This window comes from Pinus tabuliformis, chromosome 2_2 (genome assembly GCF_031772625.1).
Source record: "Pinus tabuliformis cultivar Carrire ecotype Pingquan chromosome 2_2, CPIR1, whole genome shotgun sequence".
Classification (NCBI taxonomy): Eukaryota; Viridiplantae; Streptophyta; class Pinopsida; order Pinales; family Pinaceae; genus Pinus; species Pinus tabuliformis.
Genome location: NC_142300.1, coordinates 116,455,754 through 116,472,264, shown reverse-complemented (window position 1 = coordinate 116,472,264; position 16,511 = coordinate 116,455,754).

Below are 16,511 nucleotides of genomic sequence, written 5' to 3'. Positions count from 1 at the left end.
CGATCATTCAAAAGGAACCCTTCTTCTACATCACAACCCATAAACACCATTTAAAATGTTGAATATGACCAAGAAGCAGAAGAAGATTCGCCAAACGAAGAGGAAGCTGAAACGAAAGAAGAAATTGAATTGAACGGGATGTGGGATTTTATCCTCCCAACTAAAGAAGAGGCACAAGCAATGCCAGTGACTACAAGAAGTAAAAATTATCCTGACATGTCTATCACAAATCAAAAGCAAAAAGTTGCTACTTCTGCAAAGGAGAAAATAGTAGCTATGAAATATAAGACTAGCCAAACCGATCCTATCCCTCTAGATTCCCCAAATGCCTAAAAAACATTGGTAATCTTAGATACAATCGAATACAATATAGTGGAAGACATGAAAAAGACTAGAGTTAACACCTCGTTGCATGAGCTTACTAAACTCAAACAACAACATAAGATTTTACTAAGGGAGTTGAAAGCAGTTCCAGTATCTCCTCTGCCATCTGCTGTAGTTACTCAAGCTGCCTACAATATGGGAAAACCTCCCTCATCCTCAAACAAAGTAGATCTTTCAGATATAGTTCTGATTGGTGATAGGTCTATTCCTCATGTTACTCCATTTATGCTCACTTATGAAATTTTCAACAGGAACGTTCACAACAGCCTTGTTGATTTAGGGGCCTGCTCAAATATAATGCCAAAAGCTGTGTGTACCAAATTGAACGTTACACCTCAAAAATTTGTGGTGCATATAGTTTAGTTGGATAGGACAAAAGTCGAGGTGCTTGGAGAAATAGCATCAATTTCAATTAGGCTTTCCTCTAATCCAAAAGTTTCAAAAATAATTGATATTTTAGTGGCTGATATCCCTGAATTTTATGGTTTAAATCTCAGTAGGGATTGGTCTGAAAAGTTGCACGGTTATTTCGCAACTAATTGGTCTCACATGTGGTTGCCACACAATGGTAAACCAAACCAAATCAGGGTAGACAGAGAGAAATTCATGAAATATACTGTCACTGCCTTCACTAATAATATCATTGGAAATTACTCAGCTGAGTCCTCTTTAGGATCCTTTAGTGCTTAGAGGTCTCCCTTTTTAGATAACGCTGTAGTTTCTCAAATCCAAAATTTTTCACAAACAAATCCTTCCAAATGTCTAAATCTAGTAGATAAAGTTTCTAATAACTCTCTGTTCTAGACTCTCTAGTTTGACTGTTCTAAGTCAGAAGACGATGCAGGCGCATTATGCATTTTGATCAATCCACAAGGAGAGAAAACCATGTTAGCCTGCAGACTTGAGTTCCAGTGCACTAATAATATCGCTAAATATGAAGCACTGATCCAAGGGCTGTATAAAGCCACCAGTCTTAATGTCAAATACTTGCAAGTCTATGGTGATTCAGAAATAATTATGAAAAAGGTGAGAAATACAATCCATTGTGTCTCTGGGCACCTTAAACACTATCAATCTTTAGCTCAGAAATTGACTTCTCATTTTTTTGCTTTCAACATATCTTCAGTCCCTAAACTACAAAACGCAAGTGTTGACTTACTTGCTAATGTGGCATCCAGGCTTATACCCTTAGAAGACCTTAGTCCAGACAGATTTTCAATAGAATTAATATTTAGGCCATCTATTCCTGACAATGTAACAAATTGGAGAGTATTCAACAACGATGCAGATATAGTTAATCTCCTTACATCAGAGGGATCGTATGAAGAACATATCATAGATGAACATGAGCATGATCTAGAAATCAAGCATAATCATGATCATAACCCAATCCCAAAGTCCGTGGTTAAAATGAAAGATCTTTATGATCTAAAGGATAGATTCAAGAAAATTACTAACTCCAAAACTCAAAGTTCTACTTTGAGATTTGAAGTAGTAAAACTAGGGTCAAACGAAAAACCTCAAAATTTCAACCTAGGTCTTGGCCTATCAGCTGAAGAAAGAATGTCATTCATTAGGTTACTGAAAACATATAAAGGCGCCTTTGCTTGGGATTATGTAGATCTCAATACTTATGGTCTCTCTATAATTCAACATACCATACCCATGACTTCAAATGAAAAGCCAATTCAATAGAAGCTTCGTAAAATTCACCCAAACCTTGAAAGTCAAATCAAATCCGAATTGAACAAGCTTCTGAAGGCCAAAATAATCTTCCCTGTTAGACATTCCAAGTGGGTATCAAATATGGTACTCGTAAAGAAAAAGAACGAAGATATTAGGATTTGTATTGATTTTAGAAACCTGAATCAAGCTTTCCAAAAAAATAATTTTCCCTTGCCTACTATGGAATAGATATTGCAATGAGTTGTAGGTTTTGAATTAATGTCCTTTCTAGATGGATTCTCAGGATATAATCAAATAATTGTGCATCCAGATGACAGATTAAAGACAACATTTAGGACTAAGTGGGGAACATATGCCTATCAGAAGATGCCTTTCAGACTCATTAATGCGGGTGCCACATTTCAACGGGCTATAGACATTGCCTTCAAAGGTCTAATCAATAAATCAGTGGTTATTTACTTGGATGACATCACAATTTATTCCAAGGATAGGAACAATCATTTAAGTGATCTCAAACACAGTTTTGAAAGATGCAAGAAGTATGGCATTTCCTTAAATCCCAAAAAATCCTATTTTGCTTTAGCAGAAGGCAAACTCCTTGGGTTTATAGTATCCAAGAAAGGATTTTACATTGATCCTAATAGAGTCCAAGAGATTGAAAAAATTCCCCTCCCACACAACTAAAAAAACATGAAATCATTCCTGGGCCAAATAAATTTTGTAAAAGATTTGTCCCAGATTTTTCATAAATTGTTTTACCCCTTCAAGCAATGATAAGAAAAAATGCAGTTTTCAGATGGAATGCAGATGAAAGAGAGTCATTTGAGTTGACTAAAGAAGCCGTTATTAATGCTCCCTCATTGAAAACCCCGTACTTTCTCAAACCTTTTGTATTATATATTTTTTCATATGATACATCATACACAACAGTTTTGACACAGTTGAACGATGAAAATATCGAGGCACCCATCTCCTTTTTCAGTTCTAACTTGCAAGGCGCCGAATTAAATTATTCAGCTATAGAGAAACAAGCATTTGCTGTTTTTTAAAATTTTGAAACATTTCAGACCTTTTCTTCTTAAAACCCATACAAAGATAGTTGTACCCTACCCTGCAGTAAGACAACTATTGATCCAAAGAGAAGTAGGCAAGAAAAGAGCTAATTGGGTAACTGCACTCCAAGAATATGATGTAGAAATCCGACCAACTAAAATTGTCAGAGGCCAAGGTTTTTGCAGGATGTTAACAGGAGCTTCCCAGTTACCACCAGAAGAAGATCAAGTTAATGAAGTGAAAATATCAGAGGTAAGCCTCAATGATACGTAATCACAATATGCTGATTTGAAATTCTATCTAAAAAACAGATATGCTCCTATGCATCTTAATTAAAAAAAAAACGAGATTTAAGATTGAAACCAAATCAATATGAACTAGTTAATGATGTATTATTTAGGAAGAATTATGATTCAATATTGTTGAGATGCCTAGAGAAACTTGAAGCCGAAAAGGTCATGCAGGAATTACATGATGGACCAGCTGAAGGACATTTTGGAGGAAATACCACTGCTAAAAAAATCCTACATGCAGGGTATTATTGGAAAACAATATTTAAAGATGCACATGAATATGCAAGGAAGTGAAAAACTTGTCAAACCACAGCCGGAAGAGAAAGAAATCCAGCATTCCCTTTACAACCAGTTAACATCCAACAACCATTTGAACAATGGGGATTAAACATAATTAGTGAGATTGTTCCTAACTCTTCCAAACAACATAGGTACATCCTTACAGCTACTGATTACTTTACTAAGTGGGTAGATGCTGTCCCATTAAAGATAGATAATACATAAAATATTATAGACTTCATTGATCAGTACATAATTACCAGGTTTGGCTTACCCTCAGCTTTAGTGTTTGACAATGCATCTTACTTTTCTGGAAATACAATGGTAGAATTTGCTCTGAAGCAAGGTTTGAAGTTGAAATATTCAGACAATTATTATCCTCAAGGTAATGGATTAGCAGAATCAACAAACAAGAACCTCATTAGAATTATCAAAAGGACTATTGATCAAAATCACAGGAATTGGCACAAAGCATTAACATTTGCTCTATGGGCAGACATGATTACTCAGAAAGCCTCTATTGGTTCTTCTCCTTTCACTTTAGTTTATCGAAAAGAATCTGTTCTTCCCACAAACGTAGCAATACCATCTCTTTCCCTAGTACAATTTATCAATGAAAACCCTTCATCTTCTCTCCAGGCTAGACAATTTCAAATTCTCAAGCTTGAAGAAGAAAGAGAAAAGGCTAAAGCAACCCACTTCCATCATCAACAATTAGTCAAAGCTTCTTTTGACACAACTTCTGCCAGTCAAAAAATTCTTGAAGTAGGTAACTTGGTTCTGAAATGGGATAAATCACACGAGGAAAAGGGTAGACATACCAAATTCCAAAGACTATGACTTGGCCCTTTTCAGATCATTGAAAAAATTGGACAATCAACGTTTCTTTTACAAGACTTGTCACGTAAGAAGGATTCTTTGCTCGTCAATGGGAAAATTTTGAAAAAATATTACCCCTAGGAGATAACCTCTTCCAATTTTGTAACATATTGCTTTCTAGGAAAATAATGGTTAACTAATATTTATTTTTGGCTTTTCAAAATAAAATCTTTAATAACATTTTTGTTTTTTCGTTTTTATAAGCAAGTAAGAGTTAAAAGGAATAATTAGGACATTTGAGTACTAAAGTAAACTTGATTTCTTTGGAAAAACTTGACCTTGCTCAAAATTTTATTTTACGAACAAACTCTTATCTTTATAGAAAATGAAGGTTTTGTTATCAGTCAAGAAAATAATCTTTAACCTAGTAAGGACTTTCTACAAATAAGTATCTTAAAAAACTCTATCATTATCACCCAAACCTCTCAAAAGAGCCAATGATCCACCCCATCTGTTAAAAGTTTCCCTTTTGAGAGTGTAATTATAAAATATATATACTTAAAAGATAAAAAGTCTCATTATGAGCTTGTTTACCATGTTCATAAGGAACTAATTAAAACTGATATTACCTATACTGCATATTAAATAGGGTAATAGCTAATGATCTCCTCGATGAGAAGACAAGCGGTCTCATCAAGAGCCATCTTGTTCAATTTAGTTACAACCAGTGAATGGCATTGTCACTAGTAGGTTACCACGCCTAGATAATGTCTTTTAAGAAATCAAAAAAGAAAAAAGATTACATTCAAAAGGGGAAAAGGACAAGGTCCAAGTGAGATTCAATCCAAGTGAATATCATTTTGAAATTTGAAAATTCATACAGATGGGATAATGAATCATTGTTGGTTAAAAGATAACCCTATCAAGGCTATGAACACCTGCTGGCAGCAGAGGTTCTATCTGTGATAAATGAGTAAACACCAAAAAACTAATCTGCAGAAGACACCTGCTATATTACTTTAAACTTTATTGGTTGATGCGAACGTTTATACTTCTATCATTACAAGGGTAAAGTAATTAAGTAAATAAGCTAAGCAAGTAATGATGATACCAGAAAATGTTGTTTACCTTATAACTCATGTAATCATTATTCTTATAGCTCCAATTACTTTGAAAGTTTTTAAAAATTTCAGAAAACTACTCAGAGATAACTGGTTCTCCCAAATGAATCACCAATTGTTGTACTACGAAACAACCTCCCGATTTATAACGAATAATAGCTAGGTTTAGAGTTATAAATGGGGACCCTTTTAAATTTTTCGGCTTAGGATAATAATACCTAACTTTAAGAAAATACCTATCAAAACCTTGCAAAACTAACTAAGGATGAAATCCATATCGCAAATCGCAAATCACACTTTTCCACATGACTATGCTAAAACACCTTCGAAAAATTGCGATATGCGATTAAGTCTCCCGCTGTGATAACGTCACCTTGTCATTTTGAAATCACATTACACACTTCGCATAGTTCGCAAGAAACTTAACCATGCCATTAGAACAACCACAAACGATTTGCGAAATGCGATATTGCAATATCCACAATTGCATTTCGCTTGATGCATCCGGTAGTCCTATACTGTATCCCTTTAAAGACTGCAATGCGTGATTAAGAGTGGTAAAATGTGTGGAATAATTACGTTTTAAATACCAAAACAAACGAGTTGACAGGTTAATAAATATTTAGCGGCCCGAGGAAGGATATTCATTTTCCAGGTTATGGGTAGTTATAATTGAGTATCTCATTAAAACCTTTCTCACGATCCAAAGTCATTTAAGAGAAGCTCTCAGTCTTAATTACCAAATATTGTCTGCGCTGATATATCTTGTCTATTTCAAGCAAGCGATAAAAGACATGTCACTAAGAAAGGTGATACAGAAACAAAGCAAATAGACCATTGTTGAAGCCAAGTTTACAGAGATGGCTCCTATCTTCGCTGATACAGTTTGCGATGCTACTGGAGGCGCAACAGATTGGGAAGTGATTTACAATAGGCTGGAGGAAGAACGTCCTAAAATCACTGTTACGAGAGCAACAACTGACTCAAAAAGGTCTTTAGAACTTCAATGAAGAGATACTTCCTGTTATTTCCTTCATAGGATAGGAAAAAGAGCTAAAATCCTCCCCTATACAGATATGATCAGGTGGGTGATCGAAAACCTTATCATTGAAGATAGGCAGTTCAAGAATTCAAGGATGGAATTCATAGGGTTGTTCAGAGCAGAAGATTTGAAGAAGATGTACCACATACCTGATCCGTAAGATATCTGCGACAACACATTTGTGGCTAACTTCTTAAAGAGGAACCCAGACCCATTCAAGCTAATTCAGGGTTGGAGGGGTTGGACAACAAATTCAAGTATGACAAATCAGGTATGTATGCTATAACCTCTTCGGCAAAGCCCTACAATTATGCAGCAATCATGTTATGTAGATTTTATGGGCTCCCCAATAATACTAAGTTTTCAATAGAATTGATTCGTCTGATTGATGCCTGTGTTAATTCCCATATCATGAATTGCCCTTTCATCCTATCTGACAACCTAGCCACCACCCTTACCACATATCGATAGAAGAAACCCTCCTTTTCAGATAACCTTCCTCCCTTCTATTTTAGTGCCTACATTATGGATGCAATCTATTTTTGCACGACATTTCCAACCATGGGCTGGAAATGGACCTTACAAGATCCTTATCTAATCCATATTAGTCATAAACAAATATGGGAATCGCATTACATACCTCACTTCTAAAAGATATTCCATGCTGTGGTGTTGCCCCTACATCAAATAATTTTCAATAAGAAATCCCCTAGGTTTTCCCACGAAGCCGCAAAAGACCTGATTTCTGTTGAAAAATATTTTATTGAAGAGTGGTTCACTTGCATTAGGGTTTTTGGTAGCACAAATGATCCACACGTTCTTCCTTGATATGTTTCTGATAAGTTCTTAGAAAGAGATATTGGCTACCAGACTGTGGGAAAGGGCCTCACTAAAGTTCTCAAAGACGGCAAGAAGTCATTATGGCCCATTTTCCCTGTCAAATGTGGTTCTTTTGCTTTAGCCAATTTTGTTCATGCTACTAAGGAATCGGTACATATGGAAGCCCTCAAGCTTCATACATTGCCTAAGAGGAAATTTGATCCAAACAAAGTGGCATATAATGTCACTACTGGAGTAAAGCTCAAGTCATACAATCATGACGATAATTATTTTGAGGATTTGTTACAGTTATCTGTATCCTTTGAACAAGTCTTCAAATGGGCAAAGGTAAATTTGAAGCTTGAATATTTTCAAATATTTCAGGAATTCAGAGACGAGAGGATCTGGGTGATCCCAATGCATCTATTAAAGCTCGAGCATAAGTCTACTCCAAGTGTCACAGTTGATAGTGGAGGTCCTAGCTCTCAAATAGACTCCCAGGTAAACATTGAGAAGGCAACAGACACAAGGAAACCCCAAGATGTCGACAACACAGCTGAGTCCAGTAGGAAGTCAGCTGAGAAGCAAGTGATGAGCACCCCGACTACAGAGATCGTTTCAGAGGCCAAAGGTGGTAGTTTGAAGCAGGAGTGGGATCAATTTAATCAGAAATCACAAAGCACTCCTAAAGCCTCAAATACCCAATAAATAGAGGAATGAAAAACTACTCTGCATGTTCATAAGGATATAGAGCCCAAGTATGTCAGCGAACAATCTACACCTATGGAGGAACAAGCAACAATGTCCTAGCATACTGAAATTATCCCTGCTCTGCCCACATCAGAAATTCTTCTGAAAGTAACTGATATACCTCCACTTGATGTGTTCTATAGCCCTCTCCATAAGGATGTAGTTAGAAGGCAGAGAAAAAGGCAAAGGGTAGATACACCTGAATTTCCACCTAGAAATGAGCCGATGGACGTTGTTTGGAAGGACATTCCTTTCAAATCCAGCGGAGAACTTGACTAGACTATCACAGTTCACGGGAGCATACGCATCGACCACTATGGAGAAGGCTACTGAGGTCTCTACTTTACTAAGGGAGAAAGAGAAGAGAATTGTGTAGCTCGAACAAGAGCTCGAGGCAGAGAAATCAAGCGTAAACAGGCAAGTGGTGGAGCAACTGGCGCAGTTGCAACAAGACATGGAGGTCTTGAAAATAATCCATGAAGCTGATATGTCGGCGAAAAATATGAAACTCTAGGAAATGCAGCAATCCATGGAAAGATACAAGGATTTTCCCACTACTGAAGAGTTCATCAAAGAGGCCCTGGAATTAAATTCCCTTATGGTGAAACAACAAGAGTATTTCTTCCAGAAGATGTCACATATTACTCCCTATCTGACTACTGGCAATGAGTTGAAAGATAAGGAAATCGGCCAGAGAACAGAGTTTAATGATTTAAACACCAGAATCTCTGAGTTCATCGAATGGCAGGAAACAGAATATGGAAGGAAAGCCAATCTACCTAAGATTGAAGAAACTCATAAAGACATTCTCTTCATAGATTGGGATGCCATAATCAAATAGGTCGAGCTAGCAGTCGCAAGGGAAGCTGGAGTATCAAAGAATATCATCAAAGTAGTGAATCACATCCCGTTCGCCACCAATCTCATTAAAGAAGGCAATACGAAAGAAATGCCCGATTTAATTGCTCTGTCTAAGGACTGGCTAGAAAAGGCGGGGAGTCAAAGAGAGGAAATTACAAAGTCAACCACGACCAACTGGGAGTCATATTGTAAGTATCTTGTTAAGCCACATAGCCATATCATGGCTCTCAACTGTTCCCTTCACACGACTCAAAGGATGTTGCCACTGCTCACTGATGCGATCTTCACAGGACAACTCAGGACTCTTTTCGGGGCACCTCCTCAAATTCAACTGATGACTGATATTTGCAATTTAAAGGACAAGCTGGCAGACATCAAGTCATCCTCTTAGTTTTGTTTATTTAACCTTTGATTATTTTTGGAGTTAGTTACCTAGTTAGGAGGAAGGTTGTTTGAAACCTCCTCAAATTTTGTATAATCTATTTTTGCACATTTAATTAGAATAATATTTATACCCTTCTCATGCATTTAGAGAAGGGTCCAGAATTTTATCAAAAAAATTTGCAAAGAATGCACTATTGTAAGTTTGTGAATGCTTTGGTGAAATTATGTAACATGATCGTTTCTTTTAGATATCAGACTACTTTCCTTTCTTGATGCACTTTTGTATTCTTGGGAGACAATTTGATTTGAAGAAAGAAGTTGGTCTATGTCATTTGTCAAATAAGCAGGACTTCACACATATGGTACGATTATCGTGTATGATTGATTCTGTTTACATTTAATTATTGGCAAAACTTTACTTTCATGAATTATATGTGAGATTTATTGTTTTTGTTAAGCGTTAATTGCACTTTTGTAAGATGCCTAGCTGAAGTTGTAATTTTCATATATAACTCATCATATATGCGATATATTTTATAAATTCCTTTGACTAACTATTTAGTCAAAGGAATTATCTTTTATGTTATCATCTCTATTTAGTTGTGTTCAATCTTCATTATCACATGTTAAATAGATATCTTTGTAGATCACATACCACACAGGAACACCCGGGTTTATATTAGAATAAGTTAGTTAGAGAAATTGCATTATAGAATAGGTCACTTAGATTATCATTATTTTATTTCAAAGCACTCATGAACCACCCACTCTCATCTTAAAACCCACACTAGGAAATTGGTCCCATTATCCCTAGTCAGAGCCACCACTTCAAACGGAAAAGGAGTTGTCTTAAGGTCCGGACCAGTTGGTTATCCCCCATGTTTCGGCAGCAGAATTCTAAGGCAACAACACATGGCTAAGAGGTTCCCTTGAGTATTGTTTTCTACCTTTTCGGACTTAAGAGACTATCAACGAAAAGGGACATCTAGAGTTTTCTTTTTCACCTCTTTTTCAAACTCTCTAAACATGAGAATATGTTGAGTTACCTCTCCGTCAAACTCGTAAAACTAAAACGATGAAGGACTTGTCAGCATGATAGGACCAAGACACTCCTTCCTAGGGCTCGTTAAAAATACTAGGATAGATTAATCTCAAGGATGAACTTATACGACAAGCATATGGTATCCTCTTCAAGCTTGAGATTAAAAATAAAGAGGTACTCGAAATAGTTGGGGAAAATGGAAAGAAACATATATCTTGTATTTTGTATGAAAGGCAATATGTCGCTCATGAACATGACACTTATTTGTATCTCGTGTCATATTTGGGGCATCCTCACTTTATCACTTGGCTTACTGGGTTTGGGAAATCCATTTTCCTCTTATTTGATTGTATCCTATTGTCACCATGACCTCTGATCCTATTTTTAGTCAAATTTTGCCAAATTCCGAAGTCGTGTCATTGACATGTTCCAGAGAAGTCCCATATTGTTGTTGGGAAAAGTATCCAATACGGAATGACCCTATCCCACTCTAAGGGTGATAGTACCTCAGCAAAAATCAAAGCAAAGCTATTCGAGACTACTTCTTTATGATATGTAAGAGAGGGGAGAAAGAGATCCACTAACCGTTGTCTTCCGCTAATGATTGATCCAATCTTCTCTCTTTGCTGCTTGCTCCCAGCTCCTTGCTCTTTCACTGGCCCAGCTACACCAAGATCCTGCAAAATGACAAGAGAGGGAAACTACAAGAAGCATACATTCATAATTGATTCAAGGATTAGAATAAATCAAATACACAAGTATAGCAATACATCATTGAGACACATGTATATAGAAGAACCTCAAATGCTTTATTAATGGAAGAAGTAAAGTTCAGGAGGTAATACAACCATAAAAGGCCCAATCCAGCATCACCTCCCAGCAGAAAGAAATCTCCTCTTCACCTCCTTCAAGCAAATCACCCAATAGTTCTATACTCAAACCAACAGCACTTCCTTACATTCACAAGATTCCAGCCCCTTTAGACCTCATGAGAGAGCTCTATATATAGGAGTTTTGGAGAAAGGATGAGTCAGCTTGAGCTTGGCATGAAGCTGACTAGTGTCCTCTCCCACTTCAGTTATTCTTCAGTTCTTGAGTCCACTTGGAGGTTCTTGCTTCCACTTGGAGATCTAGACCCTCTTACTCATCACCAGTCGAATTCCCTGATCCAAGTGTCATTTTGGAAGCTTCCTGGGCATTGACACCTTGAGGAATGACTGTGCCACTTGGCCAAACTCGCCCAACACAGGTAGCCTTCTTTGCAGTTGACATTCAGCGCAGGTACACAGTGGAGCACTTGACATTCAGCGCAGATGCTCAGTGGAGCAGTTGACATGATCCAAAATTAGCTTGTTTTTGAGTGTTTTTAGGTGGAGAACTGATATTTAGTGCTGTGGTTTGCTGACCTTGATCCTCTAGGGGTAGGAACAACATGTTTCGGGACTTTGGATCCCTTAGATTATTGACATTTCATGCTTCATGATGTAAGGCACAAAAATGTCTATAACAGTTGCCCCCTAAAGTATGAGGTCGTTTATCGGGTGAAATGCTTTATCAGGAGGATCCGAAGTTCATTCAATCACTGAGAGGTGACCTGTAATACAATACAATACAATACATTATTTTTCATTCTGCTTTCATGATCTAGCTGAGGCGGGCATTCCCATGCTCAGCTTTATAAATTCATTTTGGTACATAGAACAGACGATCGTCTGATGGTAGACTGATAATTCTCTGCTGAAATTATCATCCTTTGAATAGGATGATCATCTGCTGCAATGATGTACATGTCAAATGTCTTTATATTTCCTGAATATATATCGCAGCCCGGATGGATGAAACTAGATCCGGGGTCTTCAAACTCGTTCGATCTTCACTCTAAGTACAAGTCGATCCATGTGAGAATTGCGCTGAAGTCGAACATGGAAAGACATTGCTTGATTACCGGCCAATGATGTAAACCGTTAACAAGCGCGAGAGGAATCACCGATAATGATAATGATCCTCAAGGTACTGCAGTACAATTCACGTGGTGTGAATAAAGGACTTGGCGTCGAACACCACGCAAAATCTTCTGGTCGAAGGTCATTGATGTATACCTGTCGCCGGAAGTGAGAAACTTGCCATTGAGGCATGCAAGCTTCAAAGTACTGAGGGGGGTGTTCCTAGATCAACTTCTTGGATAATGAGCTGAAGTCGATAAGAAGCGATCCGTCAAAGGAGGGCCTTAATGAATCCCACATCAGTGACACGGAACGGAGCTAATGATTTTAGTGGAGGTGAAAACAATCTGTGAAATATGATTCAGGGTGGCGATCATGGATGGATGAAGGATAATGTATGGCAGTGGATGGGACACGGTTGACTCTTTCTGAACAACATCTCTTGAACATATAACGACACTGATGCGATGGATCGGTAGCATTACCCCGAATGTGGATGGTTTGGCAAAGACCATGGTGATGAGACCGGTGAATGAAACAACCCAACCCGATGTGATACGGAGGAAAAGTGTCATGTTCAAGAGCGACTTGCTACCATTAAAGCTTTGAGGTTCTCCCAATTTTTCCCCAGTCATTTCTGACCAGTACCTCTTTATTTTTGTCAAGCTTGAGGAGGATAACATATGCTTGTTCTATAACCTGCCCTTCGGGCAAGCCCATCGCTATGTTTTAACGAGCCTAGCGATAGGGAAACTCGTTCTCGTCTAAAGACAAGTTTGTCGCTATTTAATCATTTTAACGAGTCTAACGACAAGGAAAACTCGGTCCTTTTCATTTTTAGAGAGTCTGAAAAGGTACAGAAAGTTAACTCCAAAATTCCTTTTTCGTCATCTAATCCCTTAAGTCCGAAAAAGTATAAAACAATACAGAAGGGATGAGTTTTCGATAACTTTAACGAGCCGAATAAAACAAGCGCTCGACCTTTTTGTGCAATAATCCCTCAGGTCCAAAAAGATTAAAATCTAGAGGAGGGATAGCTCTTCCGGTCATTTTAACGAGCTGGAAGGCCAAAACTCGGCAAACTTTTCATATTTTACGAGTCAGATGAAAAGAGCTCAAAGAAGACTCGTCTTTTGAGGAACGAGTGATAAACAGGGATAGCAGCAGATTCCAGGTACAGGTTGGAATTTTCCAATCACGGCAGTGTCACAAGGATGGCTAAGTGAAATCACTCTTCGCAGCTGTTCCTCAAAATAGGTAAACAATCATATGGAGGTGAACGATTGGCCAAATGAAATGGAGGTGGCAGGTGCAAACACGACCAAGGCTTTTTATGGCTAATAAATTTACGATCACAATGGTTATTTACCGGGGTATGTTCATTTTTTAATGAGCTTGAATGCTCAACCTTATGTTTATTTTTTAACGAGCATGAACTATGTGCTAAAATTGCTCGGATCTCGCTTTTCTATTTTTTAACGAGCATAAATTCCGCGGTAAAACTGCTCGATTATATAGTCAAATTTTGATTTTTTACCATTACTAGCTTTTCTCTTTTTCAAGGATAGTACTGCATTCTCAATTGCTGCAACAGACTTTGTTAGAAATGAATAATATTTGCATGAAAATGAGATTATAACCCTAATATTTTACTTTGAACTACGTAAAAAGCCATTAAAAGGTGTTTTTACCTCTCATTTACCATTTCATTTGCATTTGGTTTGTTGGAGCTCTGGAGGTGCCTCTTCCCCCTTGATTTTCACCAGCTGATTCCGGGAGATTCTGCGGACGATTTTCGGCGCTGTCTGGACCAGGTAGGAGCTAAACCCTAGCTCTTTCTTTTCATGGTTTTCTTTTCCAGTTTCATGCCTGTTTTTCAGTCTTTCTGAGCCTCAAGGGTTTTGCCAGGGCGCCCTAACTTCAGCGCAGGTTCCCCATTCGAAACCTGCGCTGAATGTCAAGCTGCCTTAGGGCAGCCTAACCTTCAGCGCAGGTGGGACACTTTCTGCCTGCGCTGGGCTCAGAAAACTGGGTTTCCAGCTTATTTTTTTGATGAATTTTCGCCAGTTTTTCATCAAAATCAGGAACTTACTCCTTCTCTTGTTTGCTTCGCAGGGAACTTTGAACAAAATGTCCCTTACATGGCGAGAACGAGAACATGAAGAGGAGGACATGATTGCCCTCCATGACCCTGTCACGGTGAACGCGTTGCGGAACTGTGGCCTGCTGAAGTTTTTCCGTATCTCTAGCATGAGAGCACAGATTACTTTGCTGCAGTATATGCTTGATGCTTGGGATCCTGTTAACCAAGTATTCCAGATTAGGGGAAAGTCCATCCCCTTGACCATAGAGGACATGTACTTCTTGACTGGGTTGTCAAGACGAGGTGCCCCCATTTCCTTGTTAGGTACGGCCCGGGGGACTGATTCCACCAGAGATTATGTCCGCCAGTATTGTAGGGAAGGTTCTCAGCCGAGCAGAGACGACAAGATTGTTATCCTTGAGATTACTGACAGGTCTCTCAGGTCCATTCTGTATACCATTGGTAGGATGGCCGGTAGCGCAGCTCTACATGTTGCCAACAGATCTTATATGCAGCACGCCTTGGAGTGTCTCCAACCGAAAGTATTCAACTGGTGTGATGCAGTACTTGTTCAGATGAAAATTCAATTGACCAAGGTAAAGGACGGAAAGCTGAAGAACTTTGGATTTGGTTCTATTCTGACTGCCTTCACCTTGGAGAAAATCCCACTGATGCAGCCTCAGTACATCATACTCGACTTGCCTTCTCCGACCGAACCACGCATGCAGAGGTGGGTTGATCACATGTCTAGGCATGCTGGTCAACCTGAGATTACTTTTACTAAGGCCTTCTTCAGGTGGTTCGAGCATCAGGAGATGGTCTTCTCTAAGTATCCATATGTGGGTATGGATTTCCGAGGTGATCCGGATTTGGTGTTACCGGATGGCGAACAGTGGGGCGCTATTGGTAAGCTCTTTGACCATATTACTGTTTACTGTTCTTATTTATAATGTTGCTGTGATTTATTCTATCAAGACTTTTAATCATACTCTTGGGTGCATGCAGACGTTGGTCCTGTTCGTCCAGCAGTTCGTCCGAGACCGCCCGTTGCTGCCCCGGCAGTGGAGCCTGCTAGGAGAGCTATTATTCGCGACCTTGACGATACTGAGACCCTTACAGCTGTGCAAGAGCAGGTTGAGAGCCTTACTCGCGGTATTCCGGATGTACAGATTGACGAGTTACCTTTACAGCTGCAGCGGCATACTATCGGCGTGCCTAGACGATGGACTCGTCTCTTGCGCATGATTGCACAGGCCGTAACGTACTATCATGAGCACCACTAGGCTGGGGTGCCCCCTAGCATCTTTTTGAGTTTTTAGGTCATATGACCAATTTTGTCTTGGCTACAAAACATTATGTATGAACTATATAAACAACTTATATATATTTTGATTTTCGAGTTTTATTCTGGTTGATTTATGTGATCCATATGTACAATCTTTGATGATGTGTCCTTTTTATAAATGTTGCAAATGCCTTTCTAACACATAGTTTGCTAATGAGTCAGTTAATGTGTTTAAGTTTCTTGAAATATGTTGATATTGAATTGAATCAAATCGTCTTTCCAAGATCTTAACCCTTAGGAACATTCGATAAATAGCTGGATTGCGAACAGAATATATACCATTGAGTTGTAGTATTACGAGTTGTGAGTCTAGCCTGACAATTAGTCGGCGTATGCCACGTGTGATGGCATCAGAGAGTAGTTCTATCAACGCGCTATACTCAGCGATGTTATTCGTTGATTGCCCAATACACACACCTCTGAAACTTACTAACTCGCCGCTTGGATAAAAAATGGCCCAAGCTGCGGAGGATAGATTCCGCGAACTACGACTCGCTCTGTCGACATATCCAACACATGTCTCCAGAAGGTTCGACATCTGCAACAAATGAAAAAGGTGGATCACTCGATCAGAACAAATACTTTAGCGAAAACAAAATACAACAAA